The sequence below is a fragment of the Triticum aestivum genome, chromosome 2D (genome assembly GCF_018294505.1).
Source record: "Triticum aestivum cultivar Chinese Spring chromosome 2D, IWGSC CS RefSeq v2.1, whole genome shotgun sequence".
Classification (NCBI taxonomy): domain Eukaryota; kingdom Viridiplantae; phylum Streptophyta; class Magnoliopsida; order Poales; family Poaceae; genus Triticum; species Triticum aestivum.
This window is the reverse complement of record NC_057799.1, coordinates 571797116-571808912: the sequence shown is the minus strand read 5'-3', so window position 1 is coordinate 571808912 and position 11797 is coordinate 571797116.

Genomic DNA, 11797 nt, shown 5'->3' with positions numbered 1-11797 from the left:
ATGTATCGCGAGCTTTGCTATTATAGTTGGATCTTATGATGTTTCTCCCCCTCTACTCTCTTGTAATGGATTGAGTTTTCCCTTTGAAGTTATCTTATCGGATTGAGTCTTTAAGGATTTGAGAACACTTGATGTATGTCTTGCCGTGTTTATCTGTGGTGACAATGGGATATCACGTGATCCACTTGATGTATGTTTTGGTGATCAACTTGCGCGTTCCGCCCATGAACCTATGCATAGGGGTTGGCACACATTTTTGTCTTGACTCTCCGGTAGAAACTTTGGGGCACTCTTTGAAGTTCTATGTGTTGGTTGAATAGATGAATCTGAGATTGTGTGATGCATATCGTATAATCATACCCATGGATACTTGAGGTGACATTGGAGTATCTAGGTGACATTAGGGTTTTCGTTGATTTGTGTCTTAAGGTGTTATTCTAGTACGAACTCTATGATAGATCGAACGGAAAGAATAGCTTCGTGTTATTTTACTACGGACTCTTGAATAGATCGAGCAGAAAGAATAACTTTGAGGTGGTTTCGTACCCTACCATAATCTCTTCGTTTGTTCTCCGCTATTAGTTACTTTGGAGTGACTCTTTGTTGCATGTTGAGGGATAGTTATATGATCCAATTATGTTATTATTGTTGAGAGAACTTGCACTAGTGAAAGTATGAACCCTAGGCCTTGTTTCCTAGCATTGCAATACCGTTTACGCTCACTTTTATCGCTTGCTACCTTGCTGTTTTTATATTTCCAGATTACAAAAACCTATATCTACCATCCATATTGCACTTGTATCACCATCTCTTCGCCGAACTAGTGCACCTATACACTTTACCATTGTATTGGGTGTGTTGGGGACACAAGAGACTCTTCATTATTTGGTTGCAGGGTTGCTTGAGAGAGACCATCTTCATCCTACGCCTCCCACAGATTGATAAACCTTAGGTCATCCACTTGAGGGAAATTTGCTACTGTCCTACAAACCTCTGCACTTGGAGGCCCAACAACGTCTACAAGAAGAAGGTTGTGTAGTAGACATCAGGCTGCGGCTGTCTTCTTTCCTTGCTGACGAGGCGGAGGCGAAGGACTATGACGCGCGGGAGCAGCCGGAGCGGCGGCGGGTCTCTTTCGCCCTTGCTGACGAGGCGGAGAAGGAGGAGGCTGGCTGCTCGGGCGCGCCGGCGCAGGCGGAGAAGGAAGCGGAGTGCCGCCACGCGCCGGAGAAGGAGGCAGACTGCCCTGATCACTCGTCGGAGGAGGAGGCGGAGTGCCCTGACTCGCCGGAGGAGGAGGAGGAGGCGGAGGCATCCAATTCGGAAGGTTGATGAGCTCCTTCCGCCATAGGCATGGAGTCTTTAGAGCAGAACCCAGCCAAGTCTCCCCTTCACCGGTAGGGTGGTCAAGCTCGAGCTCCTCAAATCCCTCCGTTATTTCGTCCACCGTCACCCTAGCATATCCTTCTGGAATTGGACGGCAGTGAAAAGTTGCGCCGGGTTCAGGAGGTCGAACAGAGCCGACGACCGCCTTGACTTTGAAGTTCTGCCATTGCGTCATAAGGTGGCAATGTTGAGACTCCATGAGAGCATCCACAGGGTAGCTAGCAGGAGCCGTGAAGACAGGCTCCGGCTGAAGCAGCTCGGTGGAAGCCATGCTGCTTCTCCACTCAGATGGTGGGGTAGCTTCGAGGGTAGCTTTGGCAGGTCGCTTGCTGTGAACTGCTTCTCGTTCCTCTAGTACTTGTACCCTTGCGTGCAGCTTCTGTAGTTGGGTATGCTCCACTTTCCTCCTCCTCTCCTGGCATTTGTAACCGCCTGCGTCCGGAAACCCAGCCTTCCACGGAACGGAGCCTGGCGTGCCTCATGTCCGTCCAGGGTGCTCAAGATTCCCGAGGGCCTTTGTGAGCACGCCGTTCTCTCTGTCTGGAACGAACGTCCCTTCCTGCACTGCGGCGATATAGTCCTGAAGCTTCGTGACGGGTATTCACATTTGCTCGTTCGTCCAAACGCACTTCCCTGTTACAGGGTCCAAGGTTCCGCCAACCCCGAAGAACCAAGTCCTTGAACGGTCTGGCCAGTTCAATGTCTCTGGTTTGACCCCTTTATCAAGCAGGTCATTCTCAGCCTTGGCCCACAATGGTCGAGCTTTGAGGTAGCCACCTGACCCCATGCGATGGTGATGCTCCTTCTTCGCAGCATTTATCTTGTTTGCCGTTGTCATCTTCTTACTCTTGTCTGATGTCTTGTGGGCCACAAATGCGTCCCATTTATCTATGATCTTCTCATGTCGGCCAGTGAATTCTGGTGTCTTTTCTTTGTCGACAAACGTTGTTTTCAGCTCATTCTTCCACCTCCTGAATAGATCTGCCATCTTCTTAAGAGCATGAGCCTTGAACAGTGGCTCTATAATAGCTGGCTTCTCCGGATCCTCCTCTGGCAGTAGGGTGAAATTTGCCTTCAGCGTGGCTCAAAGATCATCTTTCTGCCTATCGTTGACATAAGACACCTCAGGGTCTTCCTTCTTAGGCTTATACCATTGGTGGATGCTGATCGGGATCATGTCCCTAACAAGAACCCCGCACTAAGCAGAAAATGCTTCCTTGGTCCGGATGGGTTCAAACGGTTGGCCATCGCACGCGATTGCTGTGATCATGAACCTTTCATCCAAGCGCAACTTTTTCTTCGGGCCTCGTCTCTTTACCGAAGTTGTGCTCGATCCGGAGGGCTAGAAAAAAAGAAGAAAGACGAAAGTTAATATGTGTACATACCAAAACAATGAATTCATCAATTAGCTAGTCAGCACATGCTTAACTAATATATATACCTGGCCGGACTCTGTTCGGTCACTAGAGCCGTCATCACGGTCTCCTTCTTGCACCGGCATTCGGTCACCGGAGCCATCATAATCATGTCCTTCCTCCTCCATTGTTTGATAACCGTAGCCTGCTTCACCCTCTCCTTCCAGACCATCGGTTTCGTTGAGATACGACATGACATCACCTCCAGCTGCGATTATGTCCCCGAACACGTGTTCTGCTTCCTCGTCACGGCCGTGCTCCATAGTTTCTGCAAATATTACAACATGGCAATTATTATACAAACATGGCAGATGGATATATTAGTGGCAAATGTAGACCTAGCTAGCTAATCACAACAAGGAATCATATTAGTGGCCTCGACGCTTCTCTAGGGTTTGGGGTGGCCTCGGCAACGCTTCAAGGGTTCGGCGGCCCTAGACCCCTCGGCGTTCCTCGACCCTCGAACCCTAGGCCCCTCGACGACCCTCGAACCCTCGGTGAACCTCGAACCTCTACCCTAGTTCCCGACCCTCGCCCCTCGAACCCTCGGCGACCCCCCCCCCCCCCTCATGTTGAAGTTATCAGGGAGGGGGTATATCGACCCCCCTCATGTCGAAGTTATCGGGGAGGGGGTATATCGGGGAGGGGTTCATACCCAATAAAAATAAGAAGAGCAAGAAGAAGAAGAAAAAAGATTCCTTTCTTCTTCTCATGTATTCCTTTCTTCTCCTTCTCTTAAGAGAAGAAGAAAAAAATAGAATTATTCTATTTTTTCTTCTTCTCCTCTATTCCTTTCTCCTTCTTCTCTTTTTTTCTTATTTTTTTCTTCGATCTTCTCCTCTATTCCTTTATTCTTCTCCTCTTTTTTCTTTTTCTTTTTCCTCTTCTTATTTATTTCTCCTATTCTTCTTCTCCTCTTCTTCTCCTTCTTCTCCTTCTTCCTCTTCTTATTTTCTGTTTTCCTCTCCTTCTTTTTCTTCTTCTTCCTTCTTCCTAGATAAACCTTTTCTAAAAATGTAACTTTTGCATATATAAAAGTTTTTCTTCTTCTTCCTCTTCCTTATTCCTTCTTCCTAGCTAGATATGTAAAACTTTTCTAAAAATGTAACTTTTGCATATATAAAACTTTTTCTTCTTCTAACTTTTTCATACATAGATGAAAACTTTTCTAAAAATCTAACTTTTGCATATATCAACATATATACACAGAGAACATACATACATATATACATTTTTTAAAAATGCAAAAAAACATAAGTAAAATACATTTATGCACATACACACACATATACACATATATACACATACACACACATATACACACAAAAATACATGTATGAAAAAAATGCAGGGCAGGGGCGGGGCGGCGGGGCGGCGCGCGGCGCCAGCGGAGGGCAGGGGCGGCGGCACGGCGGCCGCGCAGGGGCAGGAATAGGAGGAGAGGAGGGGATCAGGTCGGCGCTGACAGCGTGGACGCAGGGCGCGACGACGGCGTCGATCAGTGAAGGGCGCGGGGACGGCGACGACGAGGCAGGGCCGGCGACGAGGAGTAGGGCGTCGGCGTCGGGGCGCAGGGCAACGGCGAGGAGGAGCAGGGCATCGGCGTCGGGGCGCAGGGCGACAGTGACGAGGAGCAGGGCGTCGGCGTCGGGGCGCAGGGCGACCGTGAGGTTGAGCAGGGCGTCGGCGTCGGGGCAAAGGGCGGCGTCGGCGGCGGGGGAGAATGAGAAACTGCTGAAAATTTCACAAGTGCGGGCTTATATACCGACACCATTGGTCCCGGTTCGTGGCGCAAACCGGGACGAATGCCACACCAACCGGGACGAAAGGGGGGTGCTGCAGCCGCGACCAAACCTTTAGTCCCACCTCGCTAGTTGAGAGGGGCTCAGAGTGGTTTATAAGCCCTGTCGAGCCGACCACTTCGAGCTCCTCACTACTGCAGGCTTACGGGCCTAAATCCACTCCATTCTCTGTGCCTGTGGGCCTACTGGGCCTACTGCGGGCCTGCATCCTGGCCCAACTAGCGGGTCTCTAGTCGTATGCAGGTCGTGGTGGCCCAGTAGGCGGCATTTTTTAAATTTGTTTTCCAGTTTTTTGTTTTCTTCTTTGTTTTTTATTTTATTTTATTTCTACTTACAGCAAAGTACTTATTAGTTTTTCAGTTATTCTTTTTGGTTTTAGGTAATAAAAATTATAAACTTTCTGTTAGTGCCATTAATTTTCCAATTTGAATAGTTTAAATTTGAATTCTTTGAAATTTGTGTGAATCACTAGTTTGTGATTAACTTTACTATAAAAATAGATTTTGGAGTGATTCTTTTTCCTGCTATTTAATATTACTGTGTTTTATCATTATATTCAAAAACAGTTTTTGTTATTTTAGTTTCTAACAAAATAAATATGATAATTCTTTTTGCTATTAAAGTTTCTAACAAAAAAAATTCTTTATAAAAATTCTTTTTGCTTATAATGTTTTGAGCAGAAAATACTTTGATAATTTTAGTTGCATAAATTTTATATAAATTTAGTTTCAATAATACTAGAGGTTTATAAAACTTTTTAGTTGATTCCTTTTGCTATTAGAGTTTCATTAAAGTTTTCTAGTTCATTCTTTTTTCTATTAGAGTTTCATTAAAGTTTTCTAGTTTATTATTTTTGCTATTAGAGTTTCATAAAAGTTTTCCAGATCAATTTTTTTTATATTAGGTCATTCTTTGAGCTAAATGACCCTGAAATTGAAAAGCACTTCAGCTGAACTCTGAAGAGGTTGAAAATTGGCATGGTATCATCATTTCACCCACATAGCATGTGCTAAAAAGTTGAGAGGGTTACAACAAAAACTAGATGCACTTCGTGTACAAAATGGACAATCTCTTTCAAAGTATCAGGGTTTCAGACAAAAACTCATCTGTTACAAAGGGATTTCATTTTTTGAACTTATTTGAACTCCAGACTTTTTGTGTGTTCAAAGTGCACCATTCAAAGCCACATCATCAATTTTCAACCCTTCTGACTTCATTTGTTATTTTTCATGCATTTACTGATTTTTTTGAGCTATATGACCCTGAAAATGAAAAGCACTACAAATGAACTCTGAAAAGGTTGAAAGTTGGCATGGTATCATCATTACACCCACATAGCATGTGCTAAAAAGTTGAGAGGGTTACGGCAAAAACTGGATGCACTTCGTGTACAAAACGGACAATCTCTTTCGAAGTATCAGGGTTTTATACGGAAACTCGTCTGTTACATGGATATTCTAGATCAAAGGCATCATCATAATAGTTGTGGAGAGAAAGTCTTCACTTTTTCTTCGCTTGTGTCCTTTGCTTATTGCGCCGTAACCATGGATAATCTTCATCGTTTAACAGGGTGCTTGGGTCAGCCTTGACTTTGAAGGGAGGAATTTCATGAAACTTTTCATAATCTTCAGACATGTCTGTCTTGCCCTCCACTCCCACAATGTCTCTTTTTCCTGAAAGAACTATGTGGCGCATTGGCTCATCGTATGATGTATTCGCTTCCTTATCTTTTTTCTTTTTCTCGGTTTGGTAGACATGTCCTTCACATAGAAAACCTGCGCCACATCATTGGCTACGACAAACGGTTCGTCAGTGTACCCAAGATTGTTCAGATCCACTGTTGTCATTCCGTACTGTGGGTCTACCTGTACCCCGCCTCCTGACAGATTGACCCATTTGCACTTAAACAAAGGGACCTCAAAATCATGTCCGTAGTCAAGTTCCCATATGTCCACTATGCAACCATAATATGTGTCCTTTCCCCTCTTGGTTGCTGCATCAAAGCGGACACCGTTGTTTTGGTTCGTGCTCTTTTGATCTTGGGCGATCGTGTAAAATGTATTCCCATTTATCTCGTATCCTTTGTAAGTATATACAGTCGAAGATGGTCCCCTGGACAACGAGTACAGCTCATCAAAAACAATGTTGTCACCTCTGAGACCTGTTTCCAACCAACTGCTGAAAGTCCTGATGTGTTCACATGTAATCCAGTCGTCACACTGCTCCGGGTGTTTCGAGCGCAGACTGTTCTTGTGTTCATCGACATACGGGGTCACCAGGGTAGAGTTCTGTAGAACTGTGTAGTGTGTTGAGACCAAGAATGCCCGTCCCTGCATATTATTGAGTCCCCTCCAAGCTTGCCTTTTCCAGTCAGTCTCCCCTCATACCGGGATTTAGGGAGACCTATCTTCTTAAGGCCAGGAATGAAGTCAACACAAAACCCAATGACATCCTCTGTTTGATGGTCCATGGAGATGCTTCCTTATGGCCTAGCGCATTTATGGACATATTTCTTTAGGACTCCCATGAACCTCTCAAAGGGGAACATATTGTGTAGAAATACGGGGCCCAGAATGACAATCTCGTAGACTAGATGAACTAGGACGTGCGTCATGATATTGAAGAAGGATGGTGGGAACACCAGCTCGAAACTGACAAGACATTGTGCCACATCACTCCTTAGCCTTGGTATGATTTCTGGATCGATCACCTTCTGAGAGATTGCATTGAGGAATGCACATAACTTCACAATGGCTAATCGGACGTTTTCTGGTAGAAGCCCCCTCAATGCAACCAGAAGCAGTTGTGTCATAATCACGTTGCAGTCATGAGACTTTAGGTTCTGGAACTTTTCTCTGGCATATTTATTATTCCCTTTATACTCGATGAGAAACCATACGGGACCTTCATACTGAGCAGGCATTCAAAGAAGATTTCCTTCTCTTCTTTGGTAAGAGCATAGCTGGCAGGACCTTCATACTGCTTTGGAGGCATGCCATCTCTTTCGTGAAAATGTTGAAGGTCCTCCCGTGCCTCCGGTGTATCTTTTGTCTTCCCATACACGCCCAAGAAGCCTAGCGGGTTCCCGCAAAGGTTCTTCGTCACGTGCATCATGTCGATTGAAGAGCGGACCTCTAGGTCTTTCCAGTAGGATAGGTCCCAAAATATAGATTTCTTCTTCCACATGGGTACGCGTCCCTCAGCGTCATTCGGAACAGATAGTCCGCCGGGACCCTTTCCAAAGATTACATGTAAATCATTGATACGTCTCCGTTGTATCTATAATTTTTTATTGTTCCATGCCAATATTCTACAACTTTTACATACTTTTGGCAACTTTTATACTATTTTTGGGACTAACATATTGATCCAGTGCCCAGTGCCAGTTCCTGTTTGTTGCATGTTTTTTGTTTCGCAGAAAATCCATATCAAACGGAGTCCAAACGGGATAAAAAACGGACAGAGATTTTTTTGGAATATATGTGAATTTGGGGAAGTGGAATCAACGCGAGACGATGCCCGAGGGTCCCACGAGGGTGAGGGGGGCGCCCCAGGGGATCAGGCGCGCCCTGGGCCCTCGTGGCCACCCCGTAAGGCGGTTGGTGCCCTTCTTTCGCCGCAAGAAAGCCAATATCCGGATAAAAATCGTGTCCAAATTTCAGCCCAATCGGAGTTACGGATCTCCAGGAATTTAAGAAACGGTGAAAGGGCGGAATCAGGGAGCGCAGAAACAGAAGGAAACAGAGAGAGAGATCTAATCTCGGAGAGCCTCTCGCCCCTCCGCCGCCATGGAGGCCATGGACTAGAGGAGAAAGCCTTCTCCCATCTTGGGGGAAGGTCAAGGAAGAAGAAGAAGATGGGAGGCTCTCTCTCCCCCTCTCTCCCGGTGGCGCCGGAACACCGCCGGGGCCATCATCGTCACCGCAATCTACACCAACACCTCCGTCATCTTCACCAACATCTTCATCACCTTCCCCCATCTATCTATAGCGGTCCACTCTCCCGCAACCCGCTGTATCCTCTACTTGAACATGGTGCTTTATGCTTCATATTATTATCCAACGACGTGTTGCCATCCTATGATGTTTGAGTAGATTTTCGTTGTCCTATCGGTAATTGGTGAATTGCTATGATTGGTTTAATTTGCTTGTGGTTATGTTGATATCCTTTGGTGCCCATCATATGAGCGCGCGCGTGGATCACACCATAGGGTTAGTTGTATGTTGATAGGACTATGTATTGGAGGGCAAGAGTGACAGACGCTTCAACCTAGCATAGAAATTGATGCATACGGGATTGAAGGGGGACCAATATATCTTAATGCTATGGTTGGGTTTTACCTTAATGAACGTTAGTAGTTGCGGATGCTTGCTAATAGTTCCAATCATAAGTGCATAGAATTCCAAGTCAGGGATGACATGCTAGCAGTGGCCTCTCCCACATAAAACTTGCTATCGGTCTAGTAAAGTAGTCAATTGCTTAGGGACAATTTCGCAACTCCTACCACCACTTTTCCACACTCGCTATACTAACTTTATTGCTTCTTTACCTAAACAGCCCCTAGTTTTTATTTACGCGCTCTTTATTATCTTGCAAACCTATCCAACAACACCTACAAAGTACTTCTAGTTTCATACTTGTTCTAGGTAAAGCGAACGTTAAGCGTGCGTAGAGTTGTATCGGTGGTCGATAGAACTTGAGGGAATATTTGTTCTACCTTTAGCTCCTCGTTGGGTTCGACACTCTTACTTATCGAAAGAGGCTATAATTGGTCCCCTATACTTGTGGGTTATCAAGACCTTTTTTCTGGAGCCGTTGCCGGGGAGTTATAGTGTGGGGTGAATATTCTCGTGTGTGCTTGTTTGCTTTATCACTAAGTAATTTTTATTTGCTGTTCTAAGTTGTTCTCTATCTTTAGTTATGGATATGGAACACGAAATACCAAAAAAATTAGGTGTACTTGCTACTCATGGAGATGGGGAACCTACTAAAACCCTCGATGCTAGTTATGTGAAAAATATTATGCACTACTTTAATAATCCTGATAAAACCCCATTCAATTATGTAATGGGAGACACATTGGATCAACGTGAATACTTTAGGGATTATCGCTTGACTCAAAAAGGGAAACTATTATGGGATCAAATTCATATGTTGCATTGGTATGCTCGGGAACTATGCTTGAGATATGATTATACTTGTTGCTCTAGGATGAAGGCTCCACACCTTCCCTTTTCATGCAAATTTAATGATGATAAAACCTTGGCTTCTTATGCTAACGGTATATATGATTACTATGATGTGGAACAAATAGAAGAATGCGTTGCTTTTATGGGTGCTTATGAAATTGAATCTTTGTTTAAAGAGTGTGAAAATCTTGATGATGCTGTTTACAGACCTGAATTTTTTTCTATACTGAAATATTGCTATGAGAATTATGAATTCAATTCCGATATTGATGATTTTATTGAGAGAGTCTCCTCTGTCCAAGAAGAGACTAATATTTTGCAGGAGTCTATGGAAGAAGAAATTGATGAAACTGTGAGCTCATTGGATGAAAAAGATGAAAGGAGGAAGATCGGATTAGCTACCTGTGCCCACCTTCTAATGAGAGTAACTCTCCAACTCATACATTATTTAATGTCCCTTCGTGCTTACCGAAGGAGGAATGCTATGATGATTGTTACGATCCCGTTGATTCTTTTGAAATGTCCCTTTTTGATGAACTTGATGCTTGTTATGCTTGTGGCCATGATGCCAATATGAATTTTGCTTGTGGAAATGAACTTGCTATAATTCCTTATATTAAGAATGAAATTGTTGCTATTGCACCCACACATGATAGTCCTATTATGTTTTTGAATTCTCACAACTACACTATATCGGAGAAGTTTGCTCTTGTTAAGGATTATATTGATGGGTTGCCTTTTACCGTTCCACACGATGATTTTGATGAATATAATATGCATGTGCTTTCTGCTCCTACTTGCAATTATTATGACAGAGGAACTATATCTCCACCTCTCTATGTTTCCCATATGATAAAATTGCAAGAAACTTCTTATGCTATGCATTGGCCTTTACTTTGTGTGCATGAATTGTTCTTTTATGACATGCTGATGCATAGGAAGAGAGTTAGACTTCGTCATTGCATGATATATGTTACTTTGTGCTCACTACTAAATTACAAATCATTGTTAATTAAAATTGGCTTTGATATACCTTGGGATCCGGGTGGATCCAATACTTGAGCACTTTATGCCTAGCTTAATGGCTTTAAAGAAAGCGCTGCCAGGGAGACAACCCGGAAGTTTTAGAGAGTCATTTATTTCTGTTGAGTGCTTTTATAAAGTTTAAAAACAAAAAAAATAAAGAGGGGAACCCAAAACTTTTCAAAAAGGAAAGTGAAAGTGAGAGAGACAAGCATTGTTGAAGTGGGGGAGCTCCTTGAACTTTGTTCATGCTCACGAAAACTTTGTGAATCTTGATTACAGAAACTTTTCAACAAAAATAATTATCCTTTTGTACTATTCCATTGTATTATAAAAATAATGTGCCAAGATTTGCCTTTAGGTTGTTTACATTGCTTGTTGGTTTGTGCGGTGCAAAACAGAAACTTTGGCTGTAGTTCGCGATTTTACATTTTTTACTGGAACGTCAAACGGTTCTGAAACTTTTTGCACTGTCTTTCTATACAAATTGTTTATTGTTCATAATTTTTTCAGAATTTTTGGAGTACCAGAAGTATGGTGAATGTTCAGATTACTACAGACAGTCCTTTTTAAGACAGATTCTATTTTTGATGCATTGTTTGCTTGTTTTGATGAAACTGACGATTTCTATCAGTGGATTAAGCCATGGAAAAGTTATATTACAATAGCTACAATGCAAAAACAAAATATGAATTGATTTGCAAGATTACTTAGAGTAGTGATTTGCTTTATTATACTAACGGATCTTACCGAGCTTTCTGTTGAGTTTTGTGTGGATGAAGTGATCAAAGATCGAGGGGGTCTCGATATGAGGAGAAGGAGGAGAGGCAAGAGTTCAAGCTTGGGGATTCCCAAGGCACCCCAAGTAAATATTCAAGGAGACTCAAGCGTCTAAGCTTGGGGATGCCCCGGAAGGCATCCCATCTTTCTTCAACAAGTATCGGTGTGTTTTCGGTTTCGTTTCGTTCATGTGATATGTGCA